The following is a 16,586-nucleotide window of genomic DNA, read 5'->3' as shown; positions in this document are numbered from 1 at the left end:
TCTGATTTCTAACTGACCACTATATAATAGATGGAAATTTCTTTTGACTGTGCTTTGGTCTGACCACACATTTCTCTCTCCTACTATGGTATTCTAATAACCCTTAAAATGACTGTGTCTCATGTGAGCATGCAGCATAGCACAGAACCAGGTGCTTCCATATTCAAGTGGCCAGTTTGCGTTACTGTTGAACACCACAGCCTGGGTTACATTTCACTTACCACTCATCCCACCTGAGTGACTCTCACTTGCCTGCCTTTAGATCATTTTTCCTTAGATCCTGGGTCCCAACTTTTAGGATCTTAAAGCTGGTGATTGGGTAGATCAGCAATTGGATTATTGCTATGACCTGATGTCCATGTCCCTTTCTCCTCCAGTTCTAGTGATGGGATCCCTGCCACTTCTCTCCGTTCCTCTTTCTAGTATTGCCCTCTGCTGTTAGGGTCATTTCCTGCCTTCTGAGGTTTATACTCCCCAGAGCATTTCACCCATGCTATAGGAAGTCCCCTGTATCCCTGGAGCCATATATGTCTATGAAATCTCATTGGACGATTGGGTATCCTTTTTGACCCCTTCCTATATGTCTCATTCCACTGCTTGTACAGCATGTAGACTTGTCTGTAAACATGGCTTCAGTTCAGATATAGGCATGTTTGTCATTAGAGGAAAAATAAATTTTGATTCACATGAACATGTCTGGAATGGGGAAGTAAATACCTGTAAGGATCTGTTCTCGGGATCCTCCCAACTATTATTTGTTGGAGCCCTATGCCCCAGCCCTTCATAGATTACCACTAAGTATGTCTGCACTTCTAGGTTCTGCTTTGCTCTATGGTTCCGTGAATGCCAGAACTGGAACAAGAGTAATCATAATTGGCATTTTTTTGAATATTACCCATGTCAGGCGTGATACTAATGCTTTACAAACATGGTATCTTTTAATTCATCATAGATGAGAAAACTGAGGCTCAGAGGTTAATTTACCCAAGGTGGCAAGGTGATTAAGTGACAGAGCCAGCTTTCAAAAGCACATCTTTATAATTCTCAAGGTCCTTGCTCTTAATCTTAATGTCAAAGCTGTATTAGAAATGCTTGCCCTACTGCATTGAGGTCTTTAAGTAGAGACCTACTTATTTGAACCCAAACCTAAAGAGCATGGGGGGAAAGTCACTGCTGAATGCCCATCACCTAAAGCAGTGCCTAGAACATCGCAAATGCTCCATACATATTTATTGAGTAAATGAAATCTATGGTAGTCTGTGATTAGAACAGAACTGGAATCAAATGTAGGAAACTTCAAATCTGCCGGTTTTCTGTTAATCCCTTAACAATCAAGTGTGGTCTCTGGACCAGTTGGCATGGCTTCTCTGGGAAAAAAAAAAGTTTGTTAAAAATGCTGACCCTTTGGCCTCACTCCAGAGGCAGGGAATCAGCATCTGTGTTTTTACAAGATCCCCTTAATGATTTGTATGCAAATTAGTTTGGAACAGGACTGGCCTAATTTTAGTCCGAGTTCATTGAGGCAGAATGGCTTTGAATGTCCCCTAACTTATGTATGAGACTTCCGTTATTTTCACTCTGCTGTTGGAGCAGCCTCTCTAGGATAAAGACATTGCTTTCAACGACCAGAGCCCACTTACAGTCCTTTATAAATAAAGGTACAGTTGGAAAAGTTGGAAAAGGTACAGTTGTCTTCCTCTGAAAATGAGAGTTTTGGGGCGCCTCGGTGGCTCAGTCGTTAAGCATCTGCCTTCGGCTCGGGTCATGATCCCAGGGTCCTGGGATTGAGCCCCACATCGGGCTCTCTGTTCAGCGGAAAGCCTGCTTCTCCCTCTCCCACTCCCCCTGCTTGTGTTCCCTCTTTCGCTGTCAAAAAAATAAATAAAATGTTTAAAAAAAAAAATGAGAGTTCTGTACTTTGTGAGGTTTAGCTTAAAAACTAATCTGCAGTCTTCTGCCCCTGGCAGTATTGGAGAGAGATATCATGACAAATGCTAAATGTGCATCAACAGGTGATTTCTCCGCTGAAGCTGTATTCCCTCTGCCCTGCCCCACCAGTAACACAATGGAATCATCACCTACAAGTGAGTGATGATGGTGTGTTGAGAAAGGAAAGAACTGGTGTAAAGAAACTTAGGAAGTATTTTTTTTTTTAATGATTTGGAAACTTATAAAAACTTTATGAAATCTTTCTCTCAGGCTGAGGTCTTTTTAAAAAAAATCATGGAAAATAAAAAGCCATATAACCAATATTGAAATCTAATATTTTACTATCCACACAGCTCCTTTCCTTGGAATCCTTATTTATATTGCCTGAGAGATATAGAGAAGAGTGGTAAAGGATGTGTGCTTATGGAAAGGGGTAGTCTTTTCATTTACTTTCTTTTTTTTTTTTTATTATGATTTTATTTATTTATTCATGAGAGAGAGAGAGACAGGGAAAGGGAGAAGCAGGCTTCCTAAGGAGCAGGGAGTTGGATGCAGGACTCCATCCCGGGACCCTGGGATCATGACCTGAGCTGAAAGCAGACACTTAACTGTCTGAGCCACGCAGGCACCCTTACTTTCTTTTTTTTTTTTTTAAGATTTTATTTATTTATTTGAGAGAGAACACAAGCAGGGGGAGCAGCAGACAGAGGGAGAGAGAGAAGCAGACTCTCCACTGAGCAGAGAGTGTGATGCCTAGAGTCACGACCTGAGCTGAAAGCAGACGCTTAACCAGCTGAGCCACCCAGGCGCCCCTCATTTACTATCTAATTATGTAACTCATGAGCTTAAAAGAAATGATTACTTAAGTTGTGTTCAGTCTCCACACTGTGGAGTTCATTCAGAGTCATCAGTAGAACACACAAAGCTAGCTAGTGTGATCATGGGCTGAAACAAAAGTAGTTAAATTTTCCTGTTTTAGTGCTCAATTGCTAATTGCTATTTGCTGTTTGCTATTGCTAATTGCTCTTGCTAGACCTAAAATAGTATATTCAGTTCTGGTTGTAAGGCTTAAAGATATGGACAAATTGGAATTTTTTCAGTGATGAGTCAAGATGGTGAAGAGAAAATTGGGGGATGATAGAAGGAACTGAGCGTATTTCACATGGAGGAGACATTCCAAAGAGAAGATGACTGCCCAACATAAATACGGAAGGAGTGATTAGAGATCCTGTGAGTGGCTTCATGCAATAGAAAGGCAGTCTGGTTGGAAGAAATTTGTCTGTAGTGGTTAGAACTATCCAAGAAAACCTTGCTGTAGAAAATTTTAGTGAGCGACAAAACAAATGGGAGCAAGCATACTGTGATGCTGAGGAAAGGGTTGGTCAGGAATTGAATCTCATTTATCTTTGCATCCAGGGCTTGCTATTCACTGGATGGCCAGGAAATGTGTAAATTCAAACCAATTATTTTTTGCCTCAACTGGCCCTCGTGTCTGACCCCAGTAGCAGTTCATCCCACAAATTTCAGAGATGACCAAAGAGAGGCTCATCCCCAAATTTTGCTAATGGACTCAGGTTCTTTAGCATTTCACCTTCCTTTTCTCTAGATGTGCAGTGTTTCTCACGTTCCATGATTATATTACATTATTATGATTTTCACCATATCTGCACAAAGTCTATTTATTTTCCTTTAAACTGACTTTTAGTGTAAATAAATGTATCCTTAAAGGACACTTTACTACACAGGAGAAATTAACAAGTGTTAATAGAGTGCTAAAGACATGTTAACATGGAACAGAGACTTCTTTATTAATGTAATTAGAAGGAATGGGAAAAGAAAAAACTTTCTCAGCAATTCAATGACATTTGGTTCCAATATGTGTCTACCATTTAAAATAAATTTTTTAAAAATTTTTTAAAGATTTTATTTATTTATTCATGAGAGACATAGAGAGAGAGAGAGGCAGAGGGAGAAGCAGGCTCCCAAGGAGCAGGGAGCCCGATGCGGGACTCGATCCCAGGACCCTGGGATCATGACCTGAGCCGAAGGCAGACGCTTAACCATCTGAGCCACCCAGGCGCCCTTATTTAAAATAATTTTGAGTATTACCCACACTTTCAGTGATATGGTCAATGTCTAGGGTCTTAGGTTTTTGATACCAATTGAGCTGAAATCTTCGGATTTAGGATCTAGTGCACAAAATTTTTTGCTCTGATGTATATTCTGTCGTTTTTCCCTTTTATATCAAACTTCTCTAGTATTATCCTCTACCTATATTGGGCATCCATTTGCTTCATGCTCTTTATTGCAATATAGGCATACCTCAGAGATAATACAGGTTTGGTTCCGGACCACTACAGTTAAGCAAATATGGTGATAAAGCGAGTGAGATGAATTTTTTTGTTTCCCAGTACATATAAAATTTATGTTCACACTCTACTGTGCAATAACATTAAGTGTCTAGAAAAACAATGTACATGACCTTACTTAAAAAAAAAATACTCCTTTCCAAAGAGCTGACAAGATGATGGAAGTGGAGCAGAAGAAGAAGCACACCTTCTACAAGTTCACTTACCATGGTGTGGACCTTGAACAGCTGCTGGACATGTCCTATGAGCAGTTGATACAGCTGTCTGGTGCCCGGCAGCGGCAGAGGCTGAACCCGAGTTTGCAGAGGAAACAGCACTCACTGCTAAAGCACCTGCGTAAAGCCAAGAAGGAGGCTTCCCTGATGGAGAAGCCCAAGGTGGCAAAAATACACCTGCAAGACATGATCATCCAGCCTGGTGGTTGGGGGCAGCATGGTGGGCAGCATTGTGGGTGTCTACAAGGGAAAGACCTTCAACCAGGGCGAGTTCTCTCTCGCCTATAAGCCTCCCTAGGCTTATAGGCGAGTTCTACCTGGGCGAGTTCTCCATCACCTATAAGCCTATGGAGCACGACAGGCCCAGCATGGGGCCACTCACTCCTCCCACTTCATTCCTCTCAAGTAACCTGTTCAGCCAATAAAGGCACAGCCTTCTCTAAAGATAAAAATACTTTATTGATAAAAAGTGCTAACCATTATCAGAGCTTTCAGCATGTCCTAATCTTTTTGTTGATGGAAGGTCTTGCCTCCATGTTGATGGCTGCTGACTGATCAGGGTGGTGGTTGATGAAGTTTGGGGTGGCTGAAGCAATTTCTTTAAAAAGACAACAGTGGAATTCATCCCATTGATCAACTCTTCCTTTCATGAATGATTTCTCTGTAGCATGTGATGCTGTTTGATAGCATTTTATCCACAGTAGAACTTGTTTCAAAATTGGAGTTAGTCCTCTCAAACCCTGCCACTGCTTTATCAACTAAGTTTATGGAATATTCTAGATCCATTGTTGTCATTTCAACAGTCTTCAGAGCATCTTCACCAGGAGTAGATTCCATCTCAACAAACAAACAAACAAACCAAAAAAACACACACACTTTTTTGCTCATCCATGAGGAACAACTTCTCATCCTTTAAAGTTTTATCATGAGATTACAGCAATTCAGTCCCATCTTCAGGCTCCACTTCTAATCCTGGTTCTCTTACTATTTCCACCATAACTGTATTCAGAACACATACAAAATTTATCAACTAAATTTGCCATTTTATAAGGCATGGTTTTTGGTGCCCCCAAACAATTATAATAGTAACATCAGAGATCACTGGCCACAGATTACTGTAACAAATATAATAATGAAAAAGTTTGAGATACTGTGAGAATTACCAAAATGTGACACAGAGACATAAAGTGAGTAAATGCTATTGAAAAAATGATGCTGTTAGACTTGTTCAATGCAGGGTTGCCACAAACCTTTAATTTGTAAAAAACACAATATGTATGAAATGCAATGAAGCAAAATGCAATAAAAGGAGATATGCTTACATATGATTTGAACTGATGACTCTTTTTTTTTTCCTTGAGTATTTCTATTATGAAATCCTCTGAACTCTTAATTTATCTGTGTGGCAGCTTTTATTTCCCAGGGTCCCCAACATTTCATTCCTCTTGAGCCATAATATTGATGACAAATCCTAAGATTCTATTTTTAATACTTACCTGCTTTCTCTAGATAAACTCTGACTAGTTACCAGTAATAAAAAGGTTTGGTAAGAATGGTATTAAAGGGAATCTGTTTTAATACATCCAGGAACAGAAACATCATTGAAAATGTAAATTCCATTCCTATGTGAGCCTTATTTTTGGAGTCATGTGCTGTATGTGAGAAAAAGCAGAATGATTAATGGCAGGGTCTTGTATGCAGAGGGGGATCAATTCTTTGCACTGAGCATCCTAGTGATAAATGCTAAATCTGACATGTGTCTGTGATTTTATCCCATTACCGTTGGCATTCTGTAACTTCCAGAAGCTGTGTGATATTCCATAAAGAACATAGGCCTTTGAATCTGACAAATCTGAGTATGACTCTAAATTCCCTGCTAATTAACTGTGAGGCTCTGGACTAGTCATTGAATCATTTCAAGCTTTATTTGCTTTCTCAGAATATTGAAATAAAAATGTCTTCATGCATGATCATGTGGCATCTCAACATTTGTGCCTTTGAAATGAACCTGGTATAATACTTGTGGGGGTTACATAGTAGGTCTACATCCCTGCATGTCTCAGAGTGGTACACAAAAAGACTAACATAAAGGATCTTGGAAGGATATTGTCAAATAGTAAAGGACTCACTCTGTAGGAAGAAGAAAGAAAGGAATCTCAGAAAATTAACTCTACTTGAAAAGTGAAGTTGCTTTTCATCAACTCGAAATGTGAAAATACACTAGAGTTATCATCAGGGCTGTTGTAGGAATACCATTATCTAAATAACCAGTGTAAACTTTATTACAGAAATCATATCCTCCAAACAGAGAACCATATTATTTTTTTCCTCTTTTTATTACTAAAGTTTTCATTTCTTGATGTTATTTAGCAATATCTAATTCTTAAGAAAACAAGTAAAAAAGGAGATAGAACATGAATTATATTCAGCCTTTTAAAATGTGCATGCATGAGCTCACAACACACACACACACACACACACACACACACACACACAACCTGCAAGAATGCTTCTTGATATTCTATGATGGTTAAGAAAAATGAATGTGTTTGGGAAGTACTGTTCAGTAGTTTAGAAAGAGGGATTTAAGATGGGTTTAAACAAGGTGATAAAGACCTTTCAGCCCTTTTACCTCTTGTTTTATATAGTTTCATTTTTTTAATAATCATTTTTTTTTGCCTCAACAGTATACCCTAGGTAGATATCTACATGTTTGACATAAAGAAACAATGTCATTTTTCTGTTCTAAAAAATTCCCAGTATAATAATAAGTGCAAATAACTTCTCACCTACTACAAATATCTGTGTCAAAAGGAAGGAGAATTGCATAGACTGGATCTGTTTCCTGCTCCTCAGACCTCCATATCTGGATGTCTTTTTTCATAGTGTAAGCTATAAATTGAATGGCATAATTTGATGATGGACATAGAATTGTATATTAGTTTTTATTTTGACAAAATCATTAAACATCACATAGGTTGAAAAATGAATCACGAGGCCCTAAGCCTGCCTTAGAAGATTGCACTTCATAAACTGAATTGCTCACATGGGCAACATTTTGGTGGAAGTTATAGATTTTCTAGCATATCTCTGATAGATAGGACTAATATAACTTCAATAAAAACTCTGGATATGTCAGTATAAAATTTTCCCTACCATTGAAAGATGTAAGATACTCCAACTAATAAATCGGACGACAACCTATTCCTTAAGGTATACTAACATACATATTGGGTTACAACAAGCAACAAAATCATCAAGGTAATAAACCACAGCCACAGAGGGGTCACTGGAGAAGGTTTCTTTCCATTGCAAGAGCCCAGCATGATGTCGGTAGGTATGAAATCACCCCCAGAATGTTAATTTCCAATAAGTGACTCAGCTATATGTGCAATGATTTAGACCTACATGTAAATGATACCTGAATGCCATATATGCCACTTATATTTATGACACTTCATATGAATTATATCCTATAAACTAGTGGTGATGTGCAAATCCATCAGGGACCTTCAACTGTGAAACGTATCAGTAATGCATCTTGAGTTAAATGTAACAGTTTGTCCATGATATATGAGCTTGATACCTAAATATCTGGTTAGATGGTAGTGGTGGTATTGGGTGGATATGTCCAGTTTAATCAGATTAGATCTGAGATGCTAGGTGAACTAAAAAACCCAACTCTAAAGGAGGTCTAACTTATTCATTTCCCAAAAATTTTGTGATTGCATGAGACTATATATTATTTAACTTTTCAGGTTTTGATACTTGAAAATTGAAGATGATAATGAATAGCTCCTAAGAAGGCTAAGGGGGTTAAGTTCTGAAGCAAGAAGTATAATTCTTGGTAGATAAGAGATGTTAGTTTCCTTGTCTCACCCATGCAAGTCACTTTTCTTCTTTATGGCATATACTACTTTGGATAGTATGTTTTATTTGTGATCCAGTATTTTCTATTTCATCTTTTTCTGGGTCATAAATCACCCCCTTCTCTCTTTGTATTAGTCAAGGCTCTCTAGGGAAACAGAATCAATAGGGTGTGTATATATATTTAGGGGGATTTGTGCTAAGGAACTGGCTCACACAATTATAGAGGCTGGTAAATCCAGAATCTGCAACTCAAGTCCAAAGGTCCTCTGCTGGCTGAATTCCCTCTTGCTTGTGGGAGGTCAGTCTTTGTTTAATTTAGGCTTTCAGCTGATTAGATGAGGCCCATGATATTATGGAGAGCAATCTGCTTTACTCAAAGTTCTTCAATTTAAATGTTAGTGTCGTCAGAAAATATCTCACAGAAACATTCAGAATGTTTTACCAAATCTGGTGCTGTGTTCCAGCCAAGTTGACATATAAATGTAACTGTCACACCGGTCATTCAGAAACATATTATCGTGTCTCATCCAAACATCGTTCTTCTTTGCCCAGAATCCTATGCTTTGCAACTGAGATTTAACCTTACTAGATTTTGTCAACTGATGATAGTGGGTTATAAAATAGGTATTTTGGGAAAAAAAATAAAATTTGTATAAAATACGTTTAATAGGAAGGAAGTTTTATTTTTAATCTTTGTAGGTACTAGTCAGGAACTTTGATTTTCGGAGGTATAAATTTACATCACATCAAATATATTAAAAAGCTTTAATATGTCAGTTTTTATAAGTTGGAAGACTTTTTATAGTTGACTTTTCTAATAATTTGGCCATGAGTAACTTAGTTTAAAATTGAGTATCCTTTTTCAGCAAACGTTAGTGCCCACTTAACGTCTATTGCAAAGTCAGAAACTTAACCTACAACATGTTTTCAATATGATGGGTATTTTTTGATGGCTAATTTAACAATTTATTTGTTTAGAAATTAATGAGTTTTCTTAATGCTATCTTTTTAGACATTTAAATATTCATATTTGTGATTTTTCATTTTTCATGTTACTTAACCTCTTTTGCTTAGTGTCTCTATTTGAAAATTGAGGATATTAGTAAATGTCTCTTAGGGAGGCCATGGGTGTTAATCTTGGGAAAAAATAGGACAGTACTTTGAACCTAAAACTGTATTTTTATTTCTTCAAAATAGGATATTTTCTCCTTGCAGAAACTCCTTTATTTTTTCTTGTTTTCTGTCATTTTCTTTCAGATTCAAAATATCTTTCTAGGTCTTAAATGCTTATGGGTGGCAGGTATGGTGATGGTCATGATCAGTGGAAAAATTCAACTGTTTTTCTCTGAATTTGAAGAAATCATCTATCATGTCCTCTGTTATCTCCCCTAACCGTAGTCCCTGAATGAATAAAAGTCTCCACCCATCCAGAAATTGAGACTAGGGATATTGTTACCTTTATGACTAATTCCTACTTTAATTCTAAAGATAGGCATCAAACAAGTTAATTATTATCAATGGTTTGGACTATAATCTGTAGAGAATTTAAATTTTTCCATATGAGGCAGAATCACAGTAATCACCCTCGGATCCCAACAATGATCTTAGAAAGCAACCAAGATTAAAGATTAGACTCAAATGACTCTGATTTTTTTCTTGACAGCTGTGATAGGTATTTGCCTCTCAAACTTGCCTGCCACCTGTCCTAGAAAAACACACCTATTTAGAAAATATTCCAACCCCCAAAACTAACTTTCTAGACTTAATTTTGGTGAAAGACCATAGTTTGGGCTTATATTACTGCCAATATTATTCCACCTGGTAACAACAACAACAACAAAAAATCACTTAACAAAGTAACTCTATTATTCATCGCTTCTATTGCTCTGACTCATAGTTTAATATCACTCACAACACTTTTAAATTCAATTTAACAAACTGAACTCATGTTGGATGTTGTAGGAATCAAAAGGTATCCAAGAGTTAGGGTTATCCTCAAGTATCACAAAAAAGAGTTGAAGAGATTGAGATTTCGGTGTTCCCTGGAATTTTAAATTTTAAGGGATGTGAGGAAATGAAACCACAACAAAAAACAATGTGCTTAAATCTGTATTACATTTTACATGTAAACATGGTCTCAACACTTAATGGAAATACAATGAGAGAAGTGAGATTGGTTTCCATCTGTGGTAGATAGAATATTATCCCTCCAAAGATATCCATGTCATCATCCCCAGAACCTGTGAGTATATTACCTTGCATAGCAAAAGAAACTTTGCTCTTTGAAGATATGATTAAATCAAGGATCTTGAGGTGGGAAGATTATCGATGATTGTTCTGGTTGGCCTAATGTGATTGTAGAGGGCTTTCTAAGAGGGTCAGAGTCAGAGAGATGGTTGAGGATGCTCTACTGCTGGCTATGAACAGGGAGGAAAAGGATAAAAGCCAAGGGATTCAGACCAACTCTAGAATATACAAAGGCAAGGAAATGATTCTCCCTTAGAGCTTCCAGAAGGAAATCTGTCCCATTAACGCCTTGATTTTAGCCCAGTTAGACTTCTGACCTACAGAATCTTCAGATAATAAATTGATGTTGTTCTAAGCCAGTAAGTTTATGTTAACTTATTGTAGCAGCAAGAGGAAACAAGTACATCAATCAAGAAAAACTTCAGAGAACCAGGTGTAGGGAAGGAAAAATTTTACTCTACACTTCAAGATTCTTCTGGCTGGCCTAAGAATTACTTTCACAGTAGATAATATTAACAGGAGAAAAACAAACTTAATTTTCTACATCCGGGAAAACAACATAAACATGAGATTCCAAAGACAGACCAGCAAAAGAAAGTATGTATGTCATCTTGAACTAAGGAGAAGGGCATAGGGGTCTGAGACTTAAGAGAGAAAAAAAGAAATTCACAGGAAGATGAAAAAGAGTAAGTTTTGATAAACAAATGTTTGCTGGCCCATACAGAAACATTAGGACATAGAGAAGAATTTTAACAGAATCTGCTAAATTCTTCCTTGTCTACCATACATAGTTCATGTTGTAATGTAGTTATCTATGGTGATAGCTGTCTTTCTGGAGCAATTCCTCTATCTAAATTCTTTGAGATGGTTAGGGGGAAGGTCAGGTTCTTCCTGAGTCTTTTGAGCCTTATTATTTTTAGCTTGAAATAGTCTGCATGCAAAGTGGTACATCTTGCAACAACTAGTTCTGAACCCCAAACTGGCATTTTGGGTAAGTTTTTTGTAGGTAGAATGGAGGGAACAGCCTACCACAAGCGCTGGAGAGATACATAATTACTGCTATCAAAGGGGGATATGTTTAATAAATCCCAAACAGTACACTGTAAGATGGTGGAGACTGAGGGGAATTTGTAGGATAAAGTCTGTCTGGTGTTCAGCATTTTTCATTTCCATTTATTCAGTGGAAAGCCAATGAACACTGGGATGTATACACTCATCCACTCATATCTACACACACACACTCACACACAGAAACATATGCAAATTGTTGCATAATCTATATAATGTCTCAGTGAGTGAGTAGTCATTGATCTTCTGTGCTATCATTTTGCCATTCACCAGTTGTGGTTATTTTTGTATCGTTGTTATTGTTTCTGTTATTTAGTAAATGAGCCTTTTTAGGCAATACTAATGATAGGTGCCTGAAAATGGTGAACCAAATTCTAACAATTGCCTTCAATATCCTGGGGCCATATGGGAAGGAAACAGGCAAAAGTCAAAATATTTTATGTGTATAACATTGTTAAGGTTTTTTTCCTGCCTTATGTTCCTCAAGAATAAAACGATGCTACCAAATACTCTCTCAGATGCTTATTTTAGACATTAAAAGATACAGTGTACTCATATCACATAGGGGGAAAATAAGCAGAAAAAGAACAAGGGAAAGAAATAAAAAACTAATATTCATTAAATGTATATTAATGCTATGACTTATACTGTGTTTATTTCTCAACAAAAACATTTTTGATAAAATTTGGTTTTCTATTTCCCTAGTAAAATTTCTATTCTGAAGCCCTGAAGAAATGACAGAGTTGTTCATCAGGGAAATGTTGATGTCGTTTACAAATAGATGTTTAGTTTTATGGCTGAAACTTTGTCCGAGTAAGCAAAAGAAAAAATCAATTTTAAACAAAAAGTTGCAGACTTTTTTTGTGAAAGGAGTTGATTCTGGGTCACTATAACTTTCTTATCCCAACCATATGTCGATTTAGAGGAAAAAAAAACTTTAAAATAAACTGAAATTATTTTCCATTGACAAAACTAAAATGATACATTTTTAAGTATGAATTCATAATTCTGTTGCAAACAACAGCAAAGATAAACATTCCAAATTACTGGGGTTCTGAACAATTCACCTCATGGTTGAGTTAGCATTCTAAACTTTCCAAAAGAATGACTGACAAATTTTACCCAGGCTAGTGGAAATGTTTGCTTTTCATTTCATATAGGGATTAAAAAGGAACTGAGAATTAGCTAAAATGACCTAAAATAGAGTGAATTAAGAAAAGACAACTTTGAATCTGCCTAAACATAAAATGTGACATGAGAGCAGGGGGAGTTCTAATTCTATTAAACACAGTGTCTTCAGTGGGAAAATTGAACTGGTCAAGACTCGTCAGATAGTATTAAGTGAAAGAAGATGGCTAATGACATGTCACAGAGATGGATGTTTGGCCCACCTCTGCCCACCTATGGGCATGACTTCCCATCACAAAGGACAGATGTGTAAATCAAAAAAATTGGAAAGAATAGTCAACTGCCAAGAGGAAGCGTTGAGAAGCAAGTTCCTTTAAAATGGCGATGCATTGCCACTCTGTGAGATTGGCAGTTTATAGCAAAAACTTTATAAAACAAAGGAGTCTAATACCCTGTTTGCTTAAATGATTGTATTACAATGCTCCATTATGAAAATTGATTATATATTGACCTGTACTTTGTATTCAGCTACTACAGTTAATGCAATTTGCATATGGAAATACTAGATATTAACATATACGTCCTAGTTAGTCATTAACTGTTAAAAAGCTATTATCAAATGACTAATATTAGCTTCCACTATTGCTTTTTATTTTATTGTATCATTATATCCTTTTTTTTTAATCATTACATCCTTGTGATAACTTTTAAGGGTGCCAACAGTACTCCTTCAGATGTGAAGACTGATTTTCAGGGAACATGTCACTTGCTGATGTTAATGCTACTAAAATAATAGAGTTGAGATTCCAATCTCAGTTTATCTTATCTTGGAGTTGAGGGTTTTTAACAATTGTATATAAATACATACACACAACCAGCCTATCCTGTATATGTATGTATGCATGCATGTATATGTATATCTACCTGTCTATACATACATTGTTGGTTCAGATTGTTCTTATATATCTCTTAGAATTGCCCCTCACTAGAGCCATTTGAGGAAGTGATAGGCACTATTCTTCAGGTGAGAATAGAATGGCCTTGGATGAGGAGAGCACTCAGGTAGCAGGGAGAGGCAGAGAGAATGAAAAATCACTAAGGTTTATTTCTACTATGAGAAGGTAAAAAGAACCAAGGTTGCAATTTAGAGCCCCATGTATCTTTCAAAGCATTCTAAAAGGCACATTAAGCCAAAGTGAGAAATTGATAAGGTATCTTACTGAAGTAGTCAGAATTTCCAGATTGAGGAAAATAAGCTACTAAACCTATCTTCAGTCCTTTGGATATGCCAAAATCTCATCCTTAGCCATTGACACAAGCCATTCTTTTTAAATGCAAGGCGGTTTTCCTAAATGTGGTAGTAATTTTTTTTCATGTAAGTGCTGTATAAGTGTGCTTAGGTTTATGAATATATATCAAGATACCTATCTGTGCAATATAGATGCATAAATTTTCTCTAATATGGCAACTTTCTCCTGAATGGAGTAATGAGACAAAAAGACATTGAAACTCTGCAAGTGATAGCTTTGGGTTCAAATCCTAATTCTTAATGAGTATTACCATTTTCATTATGAAAATGAAAAGAGTATCACCTACCACTCAGGGTTCTTGTAGAAAAATAAAGCATTAAAATTTACATAAAGTCTGACAATAACAGGTCTTATTAGGGCTTCAAAATTCCTTTGTTTTCTCCTCATCTCTGGTCTTGTTCAGATCATATGGGGATTTCAGGTTATATGTAGAAAGATATATTTTGGGAGCATGTAGCAGAAGATTATTTATCGTCCATCGGTGAATGAAATAACAATGTACATTGAATGTGTACTGTCAGCAGTACATACATTAAATTACCTCTGACTTCTATTGTGAGTTGAATTATTATGCAATAGCATCTATCTCTGTGCCTGAAATATCCTAAACAGGCCATATTTCATAATTAAATGTACACCTGAACTTATTGGCCACGTGCAGTGTCCTGGGTAGGTGCAAGCTTCTATCTGTGGACACAAAAATAAAACAGGGTTCTTATTCTTGAGAACTTTGGAATATGGGGGCAGGGATAAGTGAGACTCAGTATGACAGTTAAAGACATTATGTGAAGTATTAAAATAAAGATGACTATCCAGTTCTTTAGAAGCAATCAACCTTATCCTTTGATAATATAGGGTAGACTGTTATTACTCAAAATCCTGCATTGCTCACAAATTTACTCAAATTTACTCACAAACAGACTGTTTATTACTCAAAATCTTGCATTGCACACAAATTTACTCAAATTTACCTTACTCAGGGTTAAGGTAAAAATTCTGACAAGGTCATATGTAATTGTTTTCTCTGTATCGCTTCATGATTCCTGTCTCTTACTCTTTCCCTCTACTTACTCTAATCCAGTGTTTTTGCTGTTCTTCAAATATGGCACACGTTCTCCCTCCTTAAGTTTTTTGTACTAGCTTGCTTCCCTGCCTAGACTACATTTCCTTAGCTGTTCATTTGTCTTACTTTCTCAGCTCCTTCTCAAGGAGACCATCTTATTGATCACTTCATTGAAAACTCCTACCTGTCCAATCCCCTTCTTTCTTTCCCACTAGAACATAAGATTCACAAGGACAGAAATCTTTGTTTTATTTATTGAAGTGTTCTAAGCACATATAATGGTACCTAATACAAAGTTGACAGTGAATTAATACACGTAGAATGAATGCAGCAACCACTTTCGATGGTGGAAATTATATATGTCTTCATAGGATTAAAAGTGATGAGGCTTTTGTGAATGGAAGATTAGCCAACTGAAGAAAGACATGCTCTCAGGTAGAAAAAATAATGTGAATATATGATGTCTTTGGTTGGATATTAGTAAATACAAACTTTTTTAGGAGGAGGGGGTGCAGTTAAAGCAAGATCAAACTGGAAAACTAATTCAATGTCTTATATATCAAATTTGGGAGCTAAATTTTTATCTTTGGATATTTTACTAAGGTCTTAAGCAGAAGAAGTTATATTAGATCCATCTTTAAATGATATCCTTCGTGACATTGCTAGAATGATGACCCTTCAGAAGATAAAGATGACTGAGAGCAGACTAATGTAGTGAAAATGAAGAGAAGTTAGCAGAATTAAATAACATTTCTGATACAGGCTCAACAGAATATGGCAAGTTAATGGAAATAGGAACTAAAGGAAAGAAATGAATTGGAAAAATTGAGACACTGGAGATTTTTCTTGGCTAAAGAAACTGGGTATCCGGTAATATGATTAGGGAACATAGAGAATTTAACATGAAGATCAGTAGATAACAGGTTAAATTTTACATGTGGAATAAGTAAAGCATACAGCAGAGGAATTGAAAAAGGCAATTTTCATAGAATTCTGAAGCTTAAGGGAAAGAGAATTTGGAGAGACAAGAATAATTTGTATATACACTGCAAATAGAGTCATGGGCCTGTATACAATCAATGAATGAGAGATGAAATTGAGAAAATGTTCAGGAGACATCTCTGGAGAATAATAAACATTCACAAATGACCATAATGTATAAGTACTATGGCAGGTCCATTTAAAGGGGTCATGGAAGAACAGAGGAAGGAATGTATAATGCTAGTCTGTTAAGGAAAGTCTTTACAGAGGAAGTCTCAGGGATTCAGAAAAGAAAGGGATTGTACTCAAAGAGCCTTTCAGACAAAGACATATAATTATGCTTGTAAATATAATAACTTAGGAGTAGTTTACTGTAGCTAATAGACAGGGTTATGGGTTTGGAGAC

The 16,586-nt window shown here is 36.5% G+C and overlaps 1 long non-coding RNA gene and 1 pseudogene across 1 annotated transcript in view; both read left to right on the top strand.

Annotated features, from left to right (window-relative positions):
• The window catches only part of LOC141370521 (uncharacterized), a 107,358-nt gene that overhangs the window by 12,170 nt on the left and 78,602 nt on the right, over positions 1–16,586 (top strand). The window lies entirely within an intron of this gene.
• Positions 4,448–4,937, top strand: LOC112837066 (small ribosomal subunit protein uS19 pseudogene; annotated as a pseudogene).

This window comes from Callorhinus ursinus, unplaced genomic scaffold, assembly GCF_003265705.2.
Source record: "Callorhinus ursinus isolate GAN/ISIS: 27379988/994484 unplaced genomic scaffold, GSC_fseal_2.0 scaffold37, whole genome shotgun sequence".
Classification (NCBI taxonomy): domain Eukaryota; kingdom Metazoa; phylum Chordata; class Mammalia; order Carnivora; family Otariidae; genus Callorhinus; species Callorhinus ursinus.
This window is presented reverse-complemented; position numbering and strand designations above follow the sequence as displayed.